General features: G+C 40.0%; 1 long non-coding RNA gene across 1 annotated transcript in view; it reads left to right on the top strand.

Annotated features, from left to right (window-relative positions):
- The first annotated feature begins 3977 nt into the window (after positions 1–3977).
- LOC311298018 overlaps positions 3978–26045 on the top strand; it is a 66272-nt gene continuing 44204 nt past the window's right edge. Inside the window, exons 1-2 of the long non-coding RNA XR_014628900.1 lie at positions 3978–4064; positions 4288–4373. This is a non-coding gene — a long non-coding RNA (uncharacterized lncRNA). The remainder of the gene's footprint in view (positions 4065–4287; positions 4374–26045) is intronic.

The raw sequence follows: 26045 nt of genomic DNA, 5'->3' as shown, positions 1-26045 counted from the left end.
CTGACCCTTTTGAGCTTAATAAACACTTTTGAGAACCTGCAACTGTTTCCAGTTTTGTCCGATCATGACAGATTCAACATTTATATTTAATATTTAGATTTAGATTTAGATTTAGATTTAGCATTTAGATTTAGATTTAACATTTAGATTTAACATTTAGGTTTAGATTTATATTTAACATTTAGATTTAGATTTAGCATTTAGATTTAGATTTAACATTTAACATTTAGATTTAGATTTAACATTTAGATTTAGATTTAACATTTAGATTTAGATTTAACATTTAACATTTAGGTGTAACATTTAATATTTAGATTTAACTATTTAAAATATCTCTAAGTTGACAAATATTGTTGTAAATGTGCTAAAAAGTGACCGTCAAAAATTCATACCAGTTTTTTTAAACATTGTTTGAAGCTAAATGTGACAAAATGTTGCTGTTATTTTCAGAGTGAGCCGCTTTACAAACAGCGCCCCATAACTGACTGCTTACTTGTCTTTAATGTTTTAAATTCACATTAATTAGGCTGCTAGTTTTTGTTGTAGTATCAAAATTGGATTAAATAATTGATATTTCACTGGTTTTGACACACATCTGAACCGCTGACCCGATCCTCAGCACTGAGCCCTGCTGAAGCAGCTCTAAATATGTGCTGTGCTATTAAATGAAAGATAAAATATGATAGAGCAATAGAATGAACAGTGATAGTAGGCTTACAGAAGCTCATATGCATTTTAGCAGGCTTAATTAAGCATGAAAATAACTGAAAGAAATATATATATTTGATGAACAAATTAAGCCAACTAATATGATTTATAATCTTTTGGTTTATCTACTAATACATTTAAAAATTAAAAATGCAGTGAAAATTCAGGTATCGGTTACGGTATCGGTGAGTATCAAAAATTACAGTATCGGTGTCGGACTCGTTCTGCAAAAAGTGGTATCGGGACATCCCTAGTGTGAATGATCATAATATTCATAGGACTCCCAGAAACAACATGTTTGTCCATTAGCCTGAATCCAAGGAACAGATTTTCACATACTTTAAAGGTAGGGTAGGTAATCCTGTTCAGAAACACTTTTTTTTATACTGGGTGAAATGGTCCTTCCATCCTGAGAGTAGTCAATACATTATGTGTTCAGAAAAAGGAATGAAAAAAATCAGACCTCTGTAGCAGCTGCAGGACAGTAAAAACTCTGACCAATCACTGCCACTCGGTCCGAGTGTAAAGAACCAATCAGATGCCTTCATGTCTCGTGCCCGAGCCCCACTGCGCGCGCTGCCCTGCGTGCACTCATCACATGTCACCGTTCCCGGAAATATTCAGCTCAAAGCACCTGCATATGCAGTCAGCGAAGGCAAACAAGGCAAAAACTACTTCCTCGGACCCTGCCCGCACTCTTGAACGACCTCCTCTGCTTCGCCCTCAACCCCGGACCTGTCCTCGAACCGACGATGCGGTACTTGTCTCCGGACTCGGAGTGTACGTTAGTCTTCATTAGAGTCAACAATGTTTTCATCATGGAAACTCTTACATGCAAAACACCGTATATGTTATGAATCTTACACGAAATTCACCTTCATCACAGTGTAACTGATGGTAATGGAAAAACGTGTATCAATGCAACCTGTTTTTAGTTTTGCCTTATAAATATAGCTCGTTACCGAATGAAACTTTACCAGTATCGATATGCTAGCTTGATAGTGAGTACTAAAAGAAATCTTATTTGTTTATATTCATAGTGATAAAGTTAGGTATTTTATTACATGTGATTCTGACATGATGTCACTGTATGTACTGCGCTCCTTCCTCTCCACTCGTCTCAGGTAATAAATGCGTCTTCCAGCTGAGCCTGAGCGTTTGGCGTCGCGCGTTCATGTGTTTTGGGGGCGTGGCTTTGGAAGGAGCTCAGAAGGGAGGGGGTGGAGTGAATGGAAATAATGAGCTGTGTTTATTGCAGATTAAAAGGTCTACAGTCACTCGATTTTTATATTTTCTTTTTCAGAGTACTTACATTTTAATTATGTATTGGTATATAAAGACAGTTTAAACAAATTTGGAATGTTTTTTTTTTTTAGAAAAATCCTACCTACCCTGCCTTTAATTACACAAAATGAAGCAACTCCTCTCCAGATCCACTAACAGAACTGTATACGATGCTGTCTGTGACGCAATGTATCATTTTTTTAATTTTTTTATTTTACCCATTAATTATAGCCATTCCACATTACAGTGTAATTAAAAACATTGAATAGTCTTAAAATTATATACAAAAAATGTAATTTAAGAGAACTTAAAACAATCTTGACATAAACCCATTGTAATAAATGTCAAATTTAGCTGTGTCTTTAACTCTTTCCTCACCATTGATGGAAATTTCCGGCTATCCATGTTTTCACTGTTATAGAAGCTATTACACATCTTCTGAAAGAGGACAGGATCTTCTGATCAAAACGCAGGAGAAGAAGCAGAAACAAGTGATATCATATGTAATCATATGAATATGTAAAATAACATGATCATCAACATTAAACAGCATATAAATCCTAACTGCCTAATGTATAAATAAAAATAAAAACTGCCTAATGTCACTGAATGAAATACAGGACTGTGAAGCTTTGTGGTGTTGATGGACTCGATCGACTCCATCTGTGTTTTAATCATCTTTCTGACTTTCTGATCCGATCTGGATGTAGTATTTGACAAAAACATGATTTTTTTTCAGCTTTTGCTCAAAAAACTTGCCTACTTTCAAGTGTTGATAAAAAATAATGCATGAAGCTAGAATAAAACTACACTAAAATATATTTTTTGTTCTTGTTATTTAAAAGCAGAGGCTTTAGATTTCTTTTGAGATACTGCAGGGTCAGATATTCATACAACAAACTTGTGAAAATTATTAAAAATGCTGGCGGTGGCTGGCACATTTTTTTTTCAAAAACACTGAATCCAGAAACTTGATCTAGTTCAAGCTCACATGGCCTGGAAAGGATGTTTCCATCCTGTTTGCCTTCTCTCTGCTGTTGGTCCTCATTCATTGAACCTGATAAACTGGCCTTTATTACCCACTGTTTCATTGGATTGAGCAAACATACCATGCTTACACTCCTTTGGGGGTTTTATTTACAGCATGTTTATGGAAGAATCCAAATAAAGGTATCAAATATCTTTGATATCCATCCAATTCTCACTCCACCTAAATTTAAAATTATACCTGGTTTAAAGGGAAATTAGTCAAAATGATCAATATTTATTGAAATATTATCCCACTTGTGGTTTACATATAACATCTAGTATAAAAGTAGGGGAAAGTGCTTCATAGAGCATCACTGCAGCATTACTGACATTTTGACGGCACATACTGAAGTAAACATGTAAGTATTTTAACATCCCTTCATTTCAGTAGAAATTGTTTTCAGATGGTGTATATGTTATTTTGTAACACTACCAGATCTTTACACTTGTTTTTATGAGATTATGTTAATCCAAACATGAATATTCTGTCATGATATTCTTGTCTTCATGCCGTTCCAAAGCTGTCTGAATTTCTTTCTTGCATGAAACACAAAAGAGGATATTTTGAGGAATGTTTCAGTGTCCATAGAATGGAAGTCAGTGCAGTTCATAATTGGACCCCATTGACTTCTTGTTGTTGTATCACGAAAGAAAGACATTCATACAGTTTAGGAACAGTATAGAGTAAATTATGACATTTTCATTTTTGAGTTGAACTATCTCTTTAAGTGAATAAAGTCCTGCCAGTGAAACAATATGTATAATTTACATTTATTTCTAAATATTTAATGCAGCTCATTTAGCTCTTCTTTTTATTATTATTATTATTATTATTATTATTATAAAACAAGCTTAAGTTACTGATTAAGTTTTTTTTTTTTTTTCGCATTTCAAATAGCTTTTTTCTTGCTTGGTCTCTTTGTAGATTTTCTTATAATGCACAGACATATTTTACCTTTGCTGCTGATTCATTCCCAGGTTTACCATGGAAAAGCTGACACTTCTGCTTCTCTTCATGACATTCTCTCAGGAGGACGCAGCAGGTTACTATTGAAATAATTATTGTTATTACAGTGAGAGCAAAGAATACATTTTATATTCTTCCAAGAAATGATGTACTTATTTGAGTAACTTAAACAGTTTATGATATTTACCCAATAATAACTCTATTTAAAGTGTTTACATGACATGTTGTTGGGTTATTAAGCATAATCAATGATTGTGTATGTAAATACTCTCACTGTTTCTTGAATATTATATATACAGCTGATGGCTGCCCCACTGGATGGTCTGCATTTGGACTGAAATGTGTCAAATTCTTCTCAACAACACTTGACTGGATGGCAGCAGAGGTAATGTGCTCCTGACAGCACTATTATAGTTACGTGACATATGTTTATGCATAAATTTGAGGTTGAAATGTCATTTTCTGAAGTTATACAGAGAAAAATCAAGAATTCAGACACTGAGTTCTTGATAGTGAATCTGATCTGAACTGAAGAATCTGATCATCAAATAAGTATTCTGATATTTTTGTTTATTGAAACAAGCTTTAAATAATAATTATTATGTAATACTTTAATAATAATAATAATAAGTAGTATAACTTAAATAAGCAACACAAATCTTGAAGAAACCTTGAGAAATGCCCAAACTTGCATCAGTAACCACATTTACACCCTCTTGGCTCATGAGTTATTCCAGGGTTTTTGAAGAAATGTTTGGATCCTCCTTTGGGTATTATTTCATCTTTAAATACACTCACAATAATGAGCCACTCGCACTTCTGGTGTAAACGTAACATGTTCATAAGTTCATTTAAAAAACAGTCTATATAGAAATGATTGTTGCATAATAATGTTCACTGAAAAATACATCTGTAGAATTTAAACATGTTTTTGTATTGAATTGTTCATGCAGAGATGGATTGGCTCGTATGGTCATGTGATGCATCATGAGCAAGAGTCCTGCATGTCACTATGTAAACGGCAGTGGCCCTCAGCTCTGTTTAGTGACACGTCCGTGTCCTGACAATACATGACACCTCTCAGGATGTGCTTCTAATGTTATATTTGCACAGTTTTTAAAGGCTGCAAAGAATCATAAATACGGACAGAACGGCATGATGGGAAATCTGAAAAATCTCTGTGTTTGGCACACAATATTCAGCGATAAACACTGTATATAAGCCCAATGTACACTATTGTGCCATCAGCCCATATCATGAAGCAGAGATAAGGCTGTGATATTAGAGATAGACTATACTACTGCCCTAATGAAAGACACATTTTGAGCAAATATAGCGTTATTAATTCATGTGCATCCATACTCCTGTCTTCTTCATAGTAAAATGGCAGTGGCGCACAAATGAAATAGGTTATAGTATACATAAAAGTGAAAAATGTCTTGTTCGCATGCAAAAGTCTGTACATTTGAATTTTTTTGCAAAGGTCCCTTTAGTTTAGTTTAGTTTTTTTGCAGTGCAGATCACATTTGGAAAAACACATCTGTAATGCTGAGGAATACTACATTTACCATTATTAATGTTACAAATTACTAAAATAATTAGTTTTGATTGATGATATTAAAAAATAATCTGCCTTTTCAGAAGTCCTGTCAAACTTTTGGTGGAAATCTTGTATCGGTGCACAGTAAAGCTGAAAACGATCTTCTGCTGAACATGGTGCCTGGTGCGACACAAACTTGGATTGGTGGTCATGATGCTGTAAATGTAAGTGGTTATGCAGATGATAAAACATTTAATTATTTTTATTTTAATTATTTAAATGTACAAGGCTTTGCAGAGAATAACAGAATGAACCAGGCTTATATAGGGTGAGCTAAACAGGATAATGAGACACAGCTGAAAACAATGAGTGCTGATGAGTCCCTGCAGAGAATTATGGGAAATGTAGTTTGTGAGGGTCACAATAGTCTGATGTGGAGTGCCCTCTGGTGGCTCTCAAGGGCACTCCAGCTGGTGATCGGTCAGATGGATGCAATATGAATTTGGGCACAAATATTTTACAAAAAGGAAAAAAGTTCCTCAATTGCAATAAGTAAGTGTGTAAACAACAAATGAACTTGTGAAATGAGTTTCTGAACAGAAGACTTTCTAACCACTCCATTCACTCCTCAGGAAGGACAGTGGATGTGGACTGATGGATCTCTCTTTGATTACAACAACTGGTGCAGTGGACAACCTGACAATACTGAAAATAAGCAGCACTTTCTGAACATAAACTTTGGTATGAATATAACAGATTTCTTCAAACTAGTTAAATATAAAGTTAATTGCATTAATAAAAGTGTCTTTGATTTATAAATTAATCATGTATTTATTGTTTATCTTATCCTAGGTAACCACTGCTGGGATGACGATGGCAAAGATGTCAGATTTGCTTATATTTGTGAAAGACCTCTTGAATAAAACTCATTCTGCTCACAAGTTCATTGATTGAACATGCATTAAAAAAAATTCTGAATTTATCTTTACTACAGAAATCTTATTTTTTAAAGGGTTCCTACTTAATTGATGACAATTTAAGTGTAATAGAAACATACAGCATCTACATTGTGTAAATCTGAATCCTCTTTTTAACTTTAATTTCTCCAATCAATAAAAGCATTGAAAAAGGTTTTGTTCTGTTTTGTAGTATTGGCTCAAACACATAATAGTGTACCGTTGAAGAAAGCATCGTCAGCTTCTGTGCCTTCAGTAAGCGCTCTATGTTACTCCGTCTATAGCTTGTTTGTCGACACGTGATTCTGACGACGCGCAAAATTCAGATGGAGGCAGGGCCGGCTCTGTAAGTCTGGGGGCCCTAATCAGGATAATTTTGGGGCCCTTCCTTGCAGTGAATAGCCTAATGGAGTATTGCCACCACAAACCAGCAACTGCAATCTAACCCTTACATGTTTCATCTCTACCTCTTTTAACTGCCCACAATTATTTATTGTTTTATTAAAATTTTATTTTATTAATATTATACTAGTTACAGGTGTTGCTGGAGTCTCGATCTTTGAACTTCTTTTCCCTTTTCCACACTTTAAAAAGAGGAAGAAGTTGGACCAGTAATTTCTTTGCTTCCTTTTAAAGTGATTTAAACATATTCTTATATAGATGTATCAAAGAGATAAACAATTCTACAAAAGATTCTAGTTTGAGTTGGAATTTATATTTTTTATATATTCCAACTACAAAAACACTACTTCAGCGAACAATCATTAACCAAATGTGTATTTATTATGTTTAGTTATAAAATATATACATAAATCTAATAAAAACTCTAGGTAACACTTTTTAACTAGGCTTCATTTTACAGTAAAAAAAAAAAAAAAATGAGTGTCATTGTTACACGTTAGGCTACATGTAGTTCATACAAAAATAATTCCACAGTAAAAACTGCTTATGTGGATTTCGTTAGAGTAGTAGCTCTACTATAATGGGCTTATGTCCACTTTAACGCACACTCCGAGGCTGCCGTGAAACAGCGCCGCGAATTGTGCAGAAAATGCAATAGGCGGCTTTTTGTGCATTGTGTAATGTCAAGTTCAAAAATTCATAACAAAATAATTCTACAGTAAAAACTTCTTAAAATTTGGATTTAATTAGACTAGAGAATCAGCTCTACTATAATGGGCTTATGTCCACTTTAACGCACCCTCCGGCTCCGAGGCTGCCGTGAAATAGCAACGCGAATTGGGCTGAAGGCGCAATAAGCGGTTATTTGTGCATTGTATAATGTCAAGTTCAAAAACTCATAAAAAAATAATTCTACAGTGAAAACTGCTTAAAATTTGGATTTCGTTAGAGTAGTAGCTCTACTATAATGGGATAATGTCCGATTTAACGCACCCTCCGAGGCTGCTGTGAAATAGCACCGCAAATTGTGCAGAAAAATGCAATAGGCGGCTCTTTGTGCATTGTGTAATGTGCCAAGTTCAAAAATTCATGCAAAAATAATTCTACAGTAAAAACTGCTTAAAATTTGGATTTCGTTAGAGTAGTAGCTCTACTATAATGGGATTTTTTTCTTTCTTTTTCCTGCACCCGATGGATAGACTCGTTTCATTTTTGTGGTCAAATTTCCAAGTCCAGGGAAGACAACGATTTCTATACGGTTGGTTGACAGATTATTACTCGTGACAATAAAACAAAATATATGGATATGAGAATGTGTATACAACATAACTAAATTAACGATCTCATAGGCCTACATATTTTCTAATTTCACTAAAGTTTCTTGAACATTTTTATTAAACATGGACCTTTATGTTTAAAAATACTTTTTAAGCTATTGTATGTTCCTTTTTTAATGTAAGCAACTAATTTAGACGTGCAAACTGGGTGCCGGTGTGGTGAGAAGTTCGAGCTCGGCCAGATTCGGCTCGAAGTCGGATCCGGATGTGGAGCCGTGCGAGTTGTTACAAAAAAAGCAATGAACACCACCAAGCGAAATGTGGTCTTGTGCACCCAACGAGCACGACCGCCCACACCGCAATGATGTCATTTTTGCTGCGCGCACCTTCGCGCTCATGCAGAGGCGTTGAGTATAAACCGCTTATATAGCTTTAAACCGCAGCGACACCGGCAGGTACCATCTGTAGTTAGGGGGCCCCCTAGTGGCGGCGGGGCCCTAAGCAGCCGCTTAGTTCGCTTATAGGGAGAGCCGGCTCTGGATGGAGGTTAGGAAAAGAAAAGCAGAATGGACGAGATGGAGGAAAGTCCGTACTGTGCTAGTATAGAAAGGTATAAAACAGAAAATTTCAACATATGTTGGACGTGATCCTTATGTTATGAAGAGGAGCATTGCCTGCCATTTGAGGCGGTAGATATAGAGAATGTGAAGCTGAAGAGGAGCGATTTTTCTACTGAATTATAAGACTCGCCTGCCATCAAGGTTTTGAGTTCTAGTCTGGTTTGTTTATTTCACACTGCCTTTCTGCTAGGGCAGTATTTAGATTTTCTGTCGTGATTGTGAAAAATATCATTCATGCTGAATGGAGAATTGCCATAGGAACTCACATCATCGTTCAGGAAGAAAACTATAATACGCTTTTTCACCTTGTCTATATGTAAAAACACCAACGGAAACAGGTTGAAGAGGAGACGGGAAGACGCCGGATAGCAAACCTTGTAATAATGTCACTGATTAAACTTTATCACTCAATAAAATAATCATATTGCTGAGTGTTTTTGAAAGTTTTGTATTTTATTTGGTTTAATAATTAACATTACATTTGCGAGTATGATTCTCACACAGGTTGTGAATTAGCAGAACTTGCACACAGCCACTTCAGACCTGATCACAAGCTTCTATAGATTTGATTTTTGTTGTCATTTGTTGAAATAAATACAAAAAATACAGTGTGTCGGTGTCTGTCCGCTGAACGTGACGCTCCGATTCTCCTCTGTGTTCATGCTGTATGGGAAAGTGAATATTTACAATGACAACTATAAACCTTCAGTTACATTTCACCTTTCCAACAAAGAAATGGATCGACTTCTGTCAGCTTGTTGAACACATTTTTATATTAGACATTTCTACCATATGATGGCTGAAGCAGCAGCGCGTGACACTGTTTTCACAGTACTATCAACATTGTGAACAGAATTCTACAAAACTTCAGTGAAAACATTAAATGATCATGCAATGGGATAAAATAGCTTCTCTTCACTGCAAACGACATCATGAAGAATGTGAATATTTAACCAAGTCAAAAGGTAAGCAGTTATCCATATTCATTTCAGTTTCAGCAGACGCAAAACACCATTAAAGCCAACAACTTTTAAAGTAAAAAAATTCTAAAATTTACGTAAATGATAAAAGCTCCTTGTGGTTTCTCGACTTGAGCAACCGCAAAACATCGCATTTTGAGTTTGTGATAGTGCTTTACTATGTAGAAAATGGCGTCCTGCCCTCCATCTGCATCTCGAGCCACAGCGTGACGTCATGTGCAAACAACCTATTTGGTGTTGTTTATCCTGTAAGAATAGAGATCAAGTCCAATAAGCAGCTTGGATTGAGTGTGTCTCCTTGCATTATGGGCAGGGACACTCAGGAGACTCATTTATCAATCTAACGTAGAGACAGATGAGCACTGGAAACGGCCATACGCCCAGTTTTCTGTCGTAAGTTTTGTTCTGTCATAAACGAGGCCCATGATCTTTGTCTGGTCTGCTTGGGAGCAAAGCATGCTGTTGAGAGGTCTGACTGTGTTGGTTGCCAAGCATTCACATAATGCATCTCATAACCTTGTGCTCTTAGTTAGATGAGATGCACATGATTATCTTGCTTGAGATGTTTTGAACAACAGTTACGCTAATTATTCTTCATTTGCCTTTCTGTTTAAAACTCAGGATTTGCAGTTTGCATCCAGTTGGGCAAGAAGCCCTCCAATTCTGAATCAACATACAAAATTGCCTGATAATTTATATAGTGCAATCATTACGATCACAGCATGTAACTGTCACGGGGTGACTAAAAACGGAACCTTATTTGCGGAAATGGTGTACGGGGAGCGCTTCCGGCGTAACACGAGGCCGGTTCCGGGAAAACGCGGAAGCAGCGAGAAGTAATGAAAGAGAGCTGACGGGCGCGATTGATGAGCGCGATTGCTGTCAGCTGCGCGGCGGGAAAGATCCTGAAGGGGCGATTGGACCATGAGGATATAAAGAGGTTTGTGTTGAGAGGAAGGTGCGCGGTGGGGGAGTGGAGAGCAAGCAGGGAAGACACAGCAGAGGTTTCTGTGGAGATACAACAGGGAAGTGGCCAGCGGTGGAGAACACTGGACCTAAGGAGATAAGTGACAGTCTTCTTTTACCGAATATGACATGAGGATTCACTATAGTATTATTGGGTGGGAAATGCATTACACTGTCTATTTCTTGAAGAGGTTGTAACTCGACTGTGGTTGAAGGCATTATCTTGTGAAAGAAGAGGAGTGTTTTGGATGTGACATTGCAGTGCAGAGCTTGTCTATATCTGTAACAGAGTTTCCATCCGCTGAGGTTTTCGTCTGGGCCCACACGCTGCTTTAATGTTTGAGGTTGGTGAATGCAGTGCTGGTTATTTTCATCACGTGTGTAGTTGAGTGTTTTTGCAGTGCATGCACGAGTGGAGGGAAGTTGCAGACTGTGTGGTACCCAAATGAACAGAGCTTCGACGCTACTGAATCCATACTGACCCGTTCTGCCTACCAGTCTATGCTGAAGTCCCGCTGAGCCAGTGAGCCGAGCCACATCTCCGCTGCTGCATCCAATCCTGTATCCAGGAAGAAAGAGTGAGCATACTGAATCCATACTAATCCATTCTGTTTACCAGTCTATGCTGAAGTCCCGCTGAGCCAGTGAACCGAGCCACATCTCCGCTGTTGCATCCAGTCCTGTATCCAGGAAGAAAGAGTGAGCGTACCGAATCCATACTAATCCACTCTGTTTACCAGTCTATGCTGAAGTCTCGCTGAGCCAGTGAACCGAGCCACATCTCCGCTGCTGCATCCAATCCTGTATCCAGGAAGAAAGAGTGAGCATACTGAATCCATACTAATCCACTCTGTTTACCAGTCTATGCTGAAGTCCCGCTGAGCCAGTGAACCAAGCCACATCTCCGCTGCTGCATCCAATCCTGTATCCAGGAAGAAAGAGTGAGCATACTGAATACATACTAATCCACTCTGTTTACCAGTCTATGCTGAAGTCTCGCGGATCCAGTGACTCGAGCCTAATCCTCACGGCTGTTGTCCAGTCCTGTGTTCAGGAAGAAAGAGTGAGCATACTGAACCCATATTGACCCGCCCTGCTCACCAGTCTATGCTGAAGTCTCGCTGGTCTAGCGACTCGAGTCTAATCTCCACTGCGGTCATCTAGTCTGGATCTGTCGACGCAGGAGGGCCGGTTGGCCTGTTCTTTCTCCTTGAGATTGCCTTTGAATTAAATAAATAAACTTTTATTCTGTTGTCCGTTTTCCTTGAGCTGCGGGGTAGCTCCTCCGGGGGGAGGTACAGTAGAAGGAGGGAGTGTCGGTTGGCAAGTAGCGCCTCCACACCCCCGGCCTGTGACATTTGCTGCAGTCAGCAGGGTTCCTTCCCTGAGTTGAGCACCCGTAGTTCGAGAGATGGCGGACGAAGATGTACCGGCTGCCAGACCCCAAGTTATGCCAGTCTTCATGGGGGCCCCCTGGGCACAAAGGTTCGGAGGACCTGGCTCGGAATTAAAACTGTCGGAGTGGAAGGCACAAATAGGATACTTGGCCGGTCTACAAGGGCTGAATGAACAGCAGAGGTTACATTTCGTACTGGGGTCCCTGGAAGGAGAGGCCAAGAGGGAGGTTCAAGCTGCTTCAGGGGCTGCCCGAGCTAATGCATCGGCTGTCTTCGACTTCTTGTCTGAACTATACGGGGATACCACCCCAATGGCTGCTCTCCGGGCTCAGTTTTTTAATTACCGGCAAGGCCCCCAACAGGACCTTCGAGCGTATTCCTTACGGCTCCGAGAGCAGTTTGCTCGTTTGAAAGGGAGGCGTAACCATGGACTCGGGGATGAAGACACCCTATTACGGGACCAATTACGGGACCAATTCCTCCTGGGGCTCCGTGACGTGCCAATACGACAGAGCTTACGGCTACAACTCCGACAAGACCCCATGTCTACGATCTTCGTCGAGAAGCCTTGGCTCAGGAAACCGATCACACCGAAGCCATTGCTTCAACCGCTTGCATGGCTGCCAGCGGAACCTTTACTCCCGCTGCTTCAGTACAGACTGACTGGAAACAGGAGTTACGTACAGAACTTATGAAGAATGTCCAGGAGCAGATGGCCGAACTCAATCAGACACTTTTGGCAGAACTTCGCCGGGGACGGCTTGGGGAGGCACCTTTGCCCCGTGAGCGGTCTTACTCTGAGGGGAGTCGAGCGATGGGACGCCGCCCTGGACGATCCAATCCTGCCAAATTCCAGTGGGATGATCAGGGGCGACCAATTTGTAATAACTGGGGGGAGCCGGGACATATGAGTCGTCAGTGTGGTCCACGGCGTCACATGATAATGACAGCATGAAGTACATCCGGATTACATTCAGACCCTTCATTGGCAAAAGACAACAAGCTTTGTAAAGCTAATCCACTGCCACAAGGACCATCTGATGCTACAAGATCAGGGATGAAGTCCTGTCCTAGGTGTGACGGGGGGCAACGAGGAACGGGGTGAGGAAGGAGCTTGCTGATGGACAGTTGGTGAGGAGATTTGGAAATTACACAGTCTAGGCAGCCCTGCATGAACCGACAAACTTCCTGGGGCATATACGGGCCACCTGGAAGGGGAGGTAGAGATTAGGATGAATGAGGAAAGGTGTGTTGGTAACGGTGTGTATTGGGATGGTAAGATCAAATCAGAGAAAAGCTTTAATTATGACATAAATTTGATAACAGTTACCTTCTAAAACACATTTCAACCACCCAGTTGGGTACCTTTGCCTTATAGAAAGACAATATGGCTCCTCCTTGGTCCACAGGACTGTCTCTCATATACAAATGGAAACAGTGACATGAGTGTCTTTGTTCCCTGAGCAAAGTTCTGCAGAACATCAGAGATGCCATATGTGGGTGTAAAATCCTCATTCTGTCATTAACTTTTAACTACATTCAGTAATTATATTAAATTATATTAAACTCCCAAAAAATAAAAATAAACATGTTACATATCTCTGGAAAGCTGAGATTTCTCGTGATTCGAACGATGTAAACCATTTTAGGATACAATCAACACAGCGGGTACAATCTGTGTCTTTGTCAGACCACCAACAGCCAAATAAACAAACATAAACTGGAAGAAACTCACCCTTGAAGCCTTCTGTTAGTTCACTGATCCATTGCATTCCAACAAAAATGGTTTGGTTACACTCTCAAGGGTCCATACAATCCAATTCAGCGAAGTATTTAGTCCATAACACATTTATATATCAATAAGCATCCACGGAATGTAGTAGTAGCATTTCAAGTTAGCCGACAGAGCTGACACAACTTCGACGCATTCTATGGTCTAGTTTCATTTCACATGTAAACATAAAGAAAAATGTGATGTCAAAATGGCCGCTGACCCCTGAACTTTTGATAGACAGGTCATTTGAGCCAATCGGTCCATGATCGAGGTGTCATAAGGTATCAATAGCCAAGGAGCGCCTATGATGAAGAATGGTACCTCCCTCTCTTTGATTGACAGTAAATCGATCCAGTTGAAATGGATGATGGAAATGACTGACTTTTCTGATAGCCAATGAATTTCTGTAAAGAATAATATGCAGCTTCAGTGGGACGATTCATCTGGTCATGCGTGAAGTCCGTGCGCAAAGCACCATAGTGATTCATGCGCCCGTGCGTAAAGACAGCATTGAACGAGTTTACGAGTGAAAGAAGGTAACAGGTGAAAAATGGCAAAGATAACTATAAAAACACACTTCTTACTTGAAGAAGTTATTGAACAGTGTACTCGCCGTGATAGTGATGAGTCGGAGGATGCTATTTCTGATAAAGAGAGCGATGTTTCATCCATTGACTCGGTAGCAGAGGAGATGTTTTTGGATGGTGGAGACGTCACTCTCGACAAGTAAGTGTTTTATTATATTATACAACATATTTAACTATATATACTGAGGTATGTGTTTGTTTTTTAGGTGTACTTGTCAGCTTATGTCGTGTGTTTGGTGTGTTAGGTCGAGTGTGTGTTTTGACATGTAGCCTAGGCTAGCAGCTACCTGCTAACTTCTGTCGTGTGCGCTTGTGCAGGAATGTTTGTTTTTGTGGGCTCAAGTACAGGTGTGTGTTTGTGTGCTCGTGCAGGAATGTTTGCTTATGTGGGCTCAAGCACGTGTGTGTGTGTGTGTGTGTGTGTGTGTGTGTGTGTGTGTGTGTGTGTGTGTGTGTTTGTTTGTGTTTGTGCGCTCATGAATGGTATAAGCCTGGGTGTTTGTGTGCATGTGTTTCTGTTTATATGTGTGTGGATACAGAAACAATGTAAATGTTTTGCAAATTACTTATTTCTTTTTTTTATTTATATATCACAGACCATCATCTGAAAATGAATCTGATGTGCCAGTCAGTAAAAAACAACATACTGAGGGACAGAATGACAGCACCTCATCCGGAGAGGAGCCCCATCCTCCACCTTCCCAGAGAGGTTCTGCCAGCAAAACACCAAGAGGCTGAGCATATATATTTATTTTATATGGTGAATTCTAATATTAAAGTGTTTTAATACATAGCACTTGTTTTGTCTCTTTATTTGTAGAAAGTTTGGTTTCAAGAATTGAAAAAAAAAAACCCACTATAATGTGTTTATACTTCAGTTACTATGTATCAGCAATTACGGACAGTGAATCTGGATAAGGTATATAATAGCTCTAAGTGTAACCTTTCATTAGAGCCCAAAATTATGACTGTAGAGTAAAGCATTCAAGAATAGCAGCATGTTATGTGTCTGTGGTTACAAAGGGTCATCTGGAGTCTCCAAGTGGCCTTTTTTGGGGAGCGCCTAGACATAAACTTAGATAAACACGTGTAAAACACTCATTATCTAAGGTATTGTTATCAAATTTTAAACTGGGTTTGGTAAGGCTTCATTCTGTGATCCCATTGTGTTTTCCAGCTAATACCTCCCAGCTGTAGTTCTACCAGAAAGACTCGGGAGAATTAATATTGTGACAATGAACATTTATTTAAGAGCTCAGCAAACAATCAAATTCTTTGGCGTAGGCCCCGTCCGTAACTCGCATTCCGAGGGTACTGAATCTGCATATCCTGCCTGAAGACGAAGGCAGGGGCGCAGCTCACCCCCTGCGAAGTAAGGAAGGGGGCCATCTGGTGGTGGTGGGGTGGAAGGAGGAGAGGACATCCTGGCGTCTTCAGGGTAGAGGGGAGAGCCCGTCTGGAGGTGATGGGGAGGATGGAGGGGAGGACCCAGCATAGAATGTTAGGGAGATGAAGGAAAAGTCCAGTCTTGGTGGTGGATGGGGAGGATGGAGGTGGTTGAAGCAACAGCATCTGCGAACTCAGACATGTGTAAGTACCACCCTTTTATACTGGCTATTAGGATATGATTGGATAGATGAGAAGGTAATACATGACGTGAACGATTGAGTCTTCCTGGCAGAACTTGCGCTAGCTTCATTTATCTGCAGGCATGTTTTTACAAAAAAAATTGTAGGCGGAAAATTTCCCCCCCTTTTTTAGTGTGTTCAAAGTTCTGTTACTCAATACCAGTAAGACTTACAGTGATTCTGACCGTTCAGGAACAAACCTCAAAGTGTCCCCTTTCAAAAGAGACCAAAACCATGCATATATTCCAAATGGTTCAAGAACAGCATGCAATTTAATTTGGGTAGGCCTTTTTTTAGGCGTTTTTGGCAAAATGTGCAGGACTGCTAACAGGTTAACCTCTTACAACCCCCATGGCCCGCAGGCGGGACGTCGGACCACTAACAGGTTAAAGAATGATATTATATGTTAACAGGGCTAAACGGCTACCTGCAGCAGCTCAAACACACCAGCTCCCACACACACACACACCAAACAATAGCGCCGCAATATTTAACCCCCTGAGGTCTACGGTATCGCCGGCGATACCAGCTCGCTTTTTTTTTATCAGTGTAAAAGAAACTCATAAATACTCTGTTGACTTTGATTTTCCATAGGAGTTTCATACATCAATCGATCCTGTTAAGTGTGTATTATTTTTGTGTATACTCACAATAAAAACAAAGTGTTGTGCTTTTCGCCAAATAAAGAAAAATAAACATGATGCGAGTTCTGCCTTCTCTCTGTCAGTGTAGTCCATTCTGAAACGCGTCCGAAAATGAACCATAACTCAGCGAATACTTCTCACACAGACACGTGAGATATGTCTTTATGAAGCTTGAAATCTCTTCTTTTAAATGAAGTAATTTATATAAAAAACAAATGTTTTCAACTCCTGTAATCCGTTTGAAAGCAAGGAGAGGTACCGTTTTTCCCTCTCCCTTCATTATCTCTATAATGAGCTGAACTCACTGATAGTTCATCCCGCTTCGAGGATGGCTCGTTTCTCCGGTACAGACGCCCTTCAGATGATTCTGGACAGCGAGGAAGAATTCACCTTTTCCTCAGAGGAAGATTGTAACTCGGACGACGAACGGCAGCATTTTGAAGAGCGAATTGATCCCGCCGAGGACACAATTTCGGAGTTATAATTATTTTTCTGATAATATAGAACTCATATGAATTTTCAGACTATATCTGCTTAGTTTTGGCTAGCTTTTGGCATCTTACAGGAAAGATTGCCTTACAATATCCCAAACATTCGTGTATATGCTCAAGTGTAAACTTTTTCAATGTGATAGGCTATTACTCTCTAAACATATTTGTATATTAAATATATTTCACTCAGTTTTGACTAGCTTATAACACTGATTATCATGCTAAAATACTGCCGTATGTCTTATGTAACGTTACCTTATTTGTGAATATCTGCTTAAGTGTAATGTGATTTAGTCAAAATATATTTCAGCCTCCGGTAAAATATGTGATAGCCTAGGCCTACTGTCTAAATACTAGACATTATTTGTATATATATATATATATATATATATATATATATATATATATATGGTTTTGGTTAGACTATGACACTGCTTATCATGCTTCAATACTGCCTTATGCACAGATGTTTGTGAATACAGGTGTAAATGTTTGAAATGTAGTGATGTGTCGTTCGCGAACGATCCGTTCATTGCGTGCGTCACTAAATGCGTGCGGTAATATGGCTCATCAACAAATGCTCGCGGTGATATTTCTCTGTCCTATGGACCATCAACAGATATATACATAGATTGTGCGTCCATAACAATTAATTGCCCATCAGTTTACTTTCGATAATGTATGCTAACAGTTTTTTGTTGTTGTTGTTGTTTTTTAGAAATGTGGCTGCAGCTAGCTCTCCTTCTCCAGCACCCCGCAGAGGGGCACGCAGTTCAGTTCTCAGCAGGGCCGTGCAGAGACCTCTGGAGGGGCAGGTGCTCAAAGTATAAAAGGGGGGCACACGGAACAAGGCTTTAAATGGGGCTGTGTTTTTCCTGGCTTAAAATGAGGCGGAGGTGGTAAAATCCTAATAATGTATTTTAATAATAAGATAATAAAATGTGTATTTTTTTGTAGATCATCATATAGCCTAATGTGTTTCCCACATCATTTTTGTGGGTGGAGCTTGGTACCTCTAGGGGGGTCCGGGGGCATGCCCCCCCGTAAGAAAATTTTGTACATTTTAAAGATAAATTCATTAATCTGGTGCACTTTGAGTCACCCGAATCTGCCCGAATCCACTGTTAAAAATAAATAATCCACCCGCAAACCGCCCATATTCTTTGATTTAGATATCTGCATCTGATCATCACATTACAATTATTCAAATTCTTAGTGTTAAGCATGATAGTATGGTAACATATCACACTGAAGTAGGCTGATTTAAAATGAACATTTACATACAATAAAAGTTCTTCTTTCGGCAAAATTACATTTCCTTAATAGCCTAAACAGAGGCTTTTCTCCCTTCAAACTTAAATTGTCAATGTTTCATTACATCACTGTTTGAAATCTCTAATTTTTTGTATCTTTTATAAAGGGCATCTTTCCCCTAATTTTATTAAATGTATGCTCCAACATTCATTTCAAATTCTTAAATTTGATCAATATATTATAGTTATTATATTATAGTTACCAATCACATTAAATAATTTACATTGAAAAATTATAACTGTATTAAATTATATTATTTTAAATATTTTTGAATATAAAAAAATAAGGAATGTTGAAAAGATGATACTTTATGAAACTAAACCGCCAGTAGGAGGCGGCAGGCGACCGTTTTAATGAGCGAGTCATTGAGTCATTCATTCAAACGATTCGTTCAATCGGCTGATTTATTCAGAATGAGGCAGTTTGTGAATGGGTAATTGAATCTTTGACTCAACCGATTCGTTCAAAATGCTGAATCATTCAGTAATGCAACAAGTGTTGCTGTGAGATGCGCGATGATTCTGCGGTGATATTTGTTTGGAACTATTTTCGCTGCTGAAACAGAACAAAAACAGTCATTGCGTCTAAAATGTAAGTGACTTAATTTTAACTATTTGTTTATTGACCTGTTATGAAATCAGTCTCGGTTTTCTTGATGGCATTCAGGAAAACAGTTACTTCTACAGCCTACACACTGCAATATAAACAACATCTCTGCATGCTCTCTTCACGTCGTCCTTGTAAAATAATAATAATAAGTAAACAAACATCAAAAATTTCACGCTGAAAATGAAACGCCACTTACCAGCAGCCGCAGATTTTAAGATATCTTCTGGTAGTGCGTGTAGCCGCGCGAAATTAAAGAATGTGCGTGCAGCGTGAGGAATCGTTCCGGATGAGTTCGTCAGGTGAAAGGTCATCATGTGGATCATTTCATTTACGGCTAAATTATTATTTATAAATTTTACTAATAGTTAGGTTGGGCAGGCATCCACAAAAGGGCCTTTAATTACAAAAAAGGAGAGGAAATTTTGCCTTGACAAAAGGGCACTTTGGGCACCAAGGGGCAAAGGGGCAGGTGCTCAAGCACCCAACGCCCCCCCCTCTGCACGTGCCTGGTTCTCAGTGTGATGGAGAATCTTCCCGAGTAAGTCCACAGACGTAATATTTACAGATGAAATATAATTGTTTGCATCATCATAATATAAAAGTACATATTCTTGTGTGATATTACAAAAACTGTTGTCTTTTTTTATCCATGGCCATTAGTGATCGATAATGATAATAATACAGTGTCTTTGATTGTGTTATCAGTATGCGCACAGTGTGTTTTGTTTTGTTTTTTACAGATGTGACAATGAACATGTCCAAGCACCTGTCCCGAAGAGAGCCAAGGCTAACCAGCAGGCAAGCAACAGGCAGTCCACTCTGGCATGGAAAACAGAGACTGATGTTGACATGGTTCCACAGACTGTGCGATTCCGTCCTGCACGGGTAACTGGACCGCAACTGAGCCCTGTAGACTCACATTCGCCCATGAGTCTATGCTCACATTTTATTTGCTTAGAGCCCGCATCAACGGGGCATAAGCATTTACTGTGAGATACCTGCCTTTACTTTTGTTTATCGCTCACAATTGCTTTGTTTATAGCAGACTGATTATTTTTTTATTTTGCTCACATTTGATTTGCTTAGAGCAAATATAGAACATTTAGTTCCTCCACATAGAGGAATTACAATAAAACAGATTGAAAAACAAAACCTTTGAATCTCCTCTACTTTCAGGCTCCTTCACTTGATGGCCCATTAGTGAGTGGGGGAGTGTCTGTCACACCCCTGGTCTGAATCTCATTAATATTGATAGGCCATTACCACTCCCATGCATAAACCTCTTCTGACAAAAATACTGTTTTGCAAAGTGTAAATCAATGTATTGTGTTATTGTGAACGATTAGACAGAATGATCTTCACATCATTTTGAAGCTAGAACTGGAAGCGAAGACATCCATTAGTCAAAAGTCTTATTGACATATATTTAGTATGTGTTTTGTGGTCTTATCTCAGCAACTTTAATTTTTATTTTTTTCAATAACCACGCATAAACATTATTCTCTTAAAAATTCAAAAATATACATGCATGGTGATCACATATTTTGGTAGCCCTGTTTGTGCTATATAGAGTGAATTTACACCTTTTCCATTAACATGTTTATAAATAACTGAAAAAAGCACAAATGTCAGAGCATGTCAGAACACCTCCAGGGCCCAGAAAACCCCTCAGACCCCAGAGGGTTAAAGGAAAGTGACACAAACTCTGTGTCAAATCTCGCGATACTGTCATGAAGTCTAGCAACAACGCGAAACACTGTGTGGAGTCGCGAGAAAGGAAAACAAGGCAGAAAACCCACCTGGGTTACACCCTCCCCCCTTAATACATTTTTTTTTACGTCCCCATTGCATAATAACTTCAGAAGTATTACAGTTTAGGGACAGAGTCTGCTGCAGTGGCTTGACTAAGGGCCTCTGTATAAACATTAGACAAACTATGGAAAAGAGTTTGAACGACTGAAATTAAGGGGTTGCCCAATACTGCGTATTGAAGGCATTGAAGGGGTTGGCGCTGCCGACCTGAACTTCTGGGTGCTACATTAGATCCCATTATATCACTGGGAGCAGTGGTAAAACTCTGAACATTAGGACCCATAGATGACTCAGATTGGACCGGCCCACAAGCTTCAGCCTCAGGTTCCAGAAGCACTTCAGCTTCAGTCACATTGATAAGTATATCTTCCACAGGGAATTCCATTTCTCTTTCCACAGGTAGCTCCATCTCTCTCGTAACATGTTTGTCCATCGGTTCAAGTAAAGGATCTCCAGGTTCTTCCACCTCAGTCTCTTTTACAGGAGTTTCTACCTCGCAGCTGGACATAGATGGATCTTCACCAGTGGTTGGCCAGGACTCTTCAACTTCAGGTAAGTGGTTTTCAGGTGATGTTGCAATTGAAGGTCTTGTTGCAGGGCTTTGTGGAGAAGGTGGAACAGAATCAGTGTTAATTGGGGCTGTTGGTAAGGCCAACCCCACAATTTCATGGATCGTTGGTTCTTGTTCACATCCACTCGCTCTTTCCACACTGAACTTCATTGGGAACTGAGGAAAACTCCCAAGGATGGTAGGTTCAGCATCCTCTATATCCTCATCCTCAACTATATCAACTAGGTCAGTGCGATTGCGAATCTGGCTGCGAGTGTGTGTTTTTTGAGCAGGAAGATCTTCTGGAAAGTCCTCTGTAGCAGAAGCCGACAGAAAGCCACAGGGCAAGAGCAGATCACGATGGAGCGTGCGGCTAGGTCCCTCCCTGATCTCTGGTCTCACGATGTAAACTGGGAGATCCCCGGCACGTTTCACAACCACATACACCTCTCATTCCCACTTGTCTTTGAGCTTGTGCTTTCCTCGGATTCTGACATTCCGAACAAGGACTCGGTCGCCAACCTCCAGGCTTGCCGGTTTTACACGTTGATTGAACCAGCTTTTGTTCCTTTTAGCTGACTTCTGAGCATTCTGGCATGTAAGCTTGTAGCTCTCCTCGAGACGTGATCTTAAGTCCTTCACATACTGGGAGTGCGAGGGAGATGGAGAGTCACGGACTGGCAAGCCAAAAGCCAAATCAACCGGGAGCCATGGTGATCATCCAAACAGGAGTTCATAGGGTGTGAACCCCGTTACGTCATTCCACGTGCAGTTATACGCATGGACAAGAGGTTTAACGTACTCCCTTCACTTAGCCTTCTGCTTGCTCTCGAGAGTTCCCAGCATGTTGAACAGCATCTGGTTGAAGCGCTCAACAGGGTTGCCCCTGGGGTGGTATGGAGTTTTCCGAGTTTTCTTGATGCCAGCTACATCGCAGAGCTCCTTAACCCTCTGAGGTCTGAGCTGTTTTCTGGGCCCTGGAGGTGTTCTGACATGCTCTGACATTTCTGGTTATTTCTGTTACTTGTGACATTTTCATGGCTAAAGTCTAATTACACTGTATTCAGCACAAACTCTGCTACAATAATATATCAGCAGCATGTATGTAAAAGTTTGTAGTTTTGAGATAATGACATTTATGCGTGGTTTGTGAAAATACAAAAAAAAATTCTCACTGAAATAAGGCCATGAAACCCATACTGATTATTTCTTCACAAGACTTTTGAAAATTGTATGACATAGCCTAGAATATTTGCTCTAAAACTATGTGAAAATCACCCTGACTGCTCATTCAGAGAAGACAATATATTGATTGAAAATTTTTACGACGTGTTTTGTGTGAGAAAGCTCTATGCGTGAGCTCATTAATATGTATGGTTTTTCACACCTGAGAAAGACAAAGACACTCCCCTAACGGCCCTATTAGGAGCTATCAGGCCCTTGTCATTCTGAGCAACCTTGCACAATACTGTAAATGAGGAGATTTAAAAAAGAATGGCTTTTAGATTGTTTGGATTTATTTACACAACATAATCCAAATAGACACAACAAATGGCAAAAAAGCACTTATTGAAAGACAGAGACCTTTGTGCCATTCCTAAAAACATTGTACATACCTTTCATTTCCAAGGTGTTTGATTTTCACTTTACCATGTTCATGTTCCAGAGACTCATGTGAATGTTGAAGTCGGCAGGACTCAGTGGCATCTGGGCCCTGGAAAAAAAAGTGAACATACTGATATCAAGAGAAAGGCCTGCACGATTTTGGGAATAAATATTCGATTTTTCTGGTTAAAATTGATTTTTAAAATTCACAAAATACACACACACACACACACACACAAATGTTTCCAACAATATATAATATAATGAACACCAGGTTTGTTGTGCCTTGTAGGCATAGGCTATGCGCAGTGCTGGGTAAAATAATAATAACAATAGATAGCAGTATAAATCTTCCAAAAGATTTCAGTAACAACCAAGCTAGAGAAAAATATATTGATTATCATGTTACTTCAAATGTTTCCATTCGTTATGATGATATGAAATGAGATAATAGTAAAAACATGAAGCCGTTTGGTGTGTTTTGCTTTTCAAATTTTCAAATGATACATTCAAACGCGATCGCGCTGCAAAATATGATACATTCAAACGCGATCGCGCTCAAATATAAAACATTATGGTTACCATACATATCTACGTTTGACCAGATATCCACAAACACAGTAGGCCTAACAGTAAACACGGGTCTAAATATTATAATATTCCCCATATATCTAGCAACAGTTCAACTGCAATGTGACATTTATGCAACAATAACAAACTAATATGTAAGAATTTCTTACCTTAAATCTTTCTTGTCTTCAAATCGCGTTCTTCTTCTTCTGAGGTAGCCTAAATCCAATGTAAGCTCACGGTGCGCCTAACTCGACGAAAAGTGAAGTGTTTTGGTGTTTTGTTTTTGAGGTAATGAGCGCGATCGCGTTCCATGTGGATATTTGCATGTGAATATCTTTTGCACGAGTAGGCGTGGCCAAATTAACTGTAATGAGCAAGCGTTTGAGAAGCTGGACATCTTGTTGGTTTTATACAAATTACTTAAACAGAGAATATTTGTTTTCGTTTTGAACCCGATCGTTTTAAAAGTACACACTTAAATGTTTATAAAGGTGTATGGCTCATAAATGTGTGACAAGTATTCGCTGAGTTTTGTTTCAGTTTATAGACGTGCTCAAGAAAAAAAAGTTCACCGCGACGGAGAGGCAGAACGCACACCCTGTTTATTTTCTTTATTTTACAAAAGCACAATGTTTTGATTTGATTGTAAGTGGACACATACAAAAGTAGAAATATCAAAGATTCTTTTTTTATATTTCTTTTTTCTGTATGACCATAAATGACGGAGTAATTTAAGTTTATAGTTCTACAATGTGGAGAAAATCCAGCAAAACGCGCCCGCGCGTTTGCCGACCTCAGAGGGTTAATCAGCTTAGATTCAAAGTCTGGGCCTTGGTCAGAATGTAGGCGCTCTGGAATGCCATAGCAAACCATGAAGTCATTCCACAGACATTTCGCCACAGGTTTAGCCTTCTGGTTCAGAGATGGAATAGCGACGGCAAATTTGCGAGCCAGTATCTAAAAGGCAGTGGTAGTTCTGCCCAGCAATCTGGACAACTGCAGAACATTTTGAGCCCACTAGCCCTTTCGGAAGTTGTATGGTACATTTGACAATCTTTTTTTGGGACGGATTTGGTCCCCTCTGGCCCCTGTCTGTCCCACAACAGGAACCGGACTCAGTTTAAATGGATGGAGTTGGAGGTGTTCTGTTGGTTGCTAGTGAACTGTTTGTTTTTACGAGCAACCAGAGTATGATTGGGTTCATTCTCACGCTGGGGACAGATGTGGCCATCCTCACCACACCGAAAACAATAACCAAGTTTGGCCTGTGTAGGTGTGGGTCGACGAGGCTGCTGATTGGTGGCCCTGACATTTGGCTTACTGTAGATGGAAGTCTTGGGGATAGAGCTGGTCTTTGACTGGGTGGGCGTTAGCATGGCTAACTGTCACTGGACATCAGCTAGTTGTTGTGCCAGTTGCTGGATGATGTTAATCAAAGCGCTTACTGCGCCTCCATCTTCAGGGTTAGCACGAGCAAACTGGGCATGAGATGTAACTTTCTGCCGTGTGGACCCCAGGTATTGCTTCATTCGATGTGCTTTTGTTGCCTCCCGGTCCTCTTCAGTGCGCAAGAGGAGTAGCAGCTAAGCAAAAGTGGGTGGGCAAGTCTTCTTTTCTTTTAGCTGGAGCTCAGCAATCAAAGAATTGTCCCAGCACCCACGACAAAACTGGTTCAAAAAATGCCGATTTACGTCAGACTCTATGACCCCTCCCCTTTTCATGGCAGAATTCAGGACAACCTGTAGCCGTTGGAGGTAAGTGGATGGTTTCTTACCGGCGTCCTGAAATGTGTCCATAAATTTAGCAAACAGTTAGTCCCCACCTTGAACAGTAGCATATGCAGAGTCAAGAGTGTCTAGATACACTGTAGGCAGCGTGCTGGAACTCAATTGCTTGACCATGTCTGCTGCTGGAGGAAGGAGGCTCTTGACTATGCTCCTGGAGCGATGGAGGTCGGACACAGATAGATCCTTCAACAGCAGTTTAACTCGACCGCCAGGTGTCGTAGTCAGCCTCATGCGCAGGTCTGGGGAGCCTGAGAAAACTCTGTTCCACTGGTGATGTGCTGCACTCTCCTCATTCTTTATAATGTGCTCTACTACGTAGAGCTGTACCTCAGGGGGATGGATGTCAATGCTGGAAGTTGAGTGTCTCATTCCCGGCTGCATCGGATCAATGCGGGGCACAGTGCGGGGCTCAGTGACTAACCTGGGAGCAGCAGTGTCCATGTAGGGAACAGGAATGGCTGGTAGAGACTGCGTTGATGGCTTCACTAATGGCTCTGGCAGTGAGGGGGACTCTGTGATTGGTGGCTCTTCCACATGAGGCGCAG

This window comes from Rutilus rutilus (assembly GCF_951802725.1).
Source record: "Rutilus rutilus genome assembly, chromosome: 10".
Taxonomy (NCBI): domain Eukaryota; kingdom Metazoa; phylum Chordata; class Actinopteri; order Cypriniformes; family Leuciscidae; genus Rutilus; species Rutilus rutilus.
Note: the sequence above shows the minus strand (reverse complement) of the source record. Positions and strands in the feature narration are given on the sequence as shown.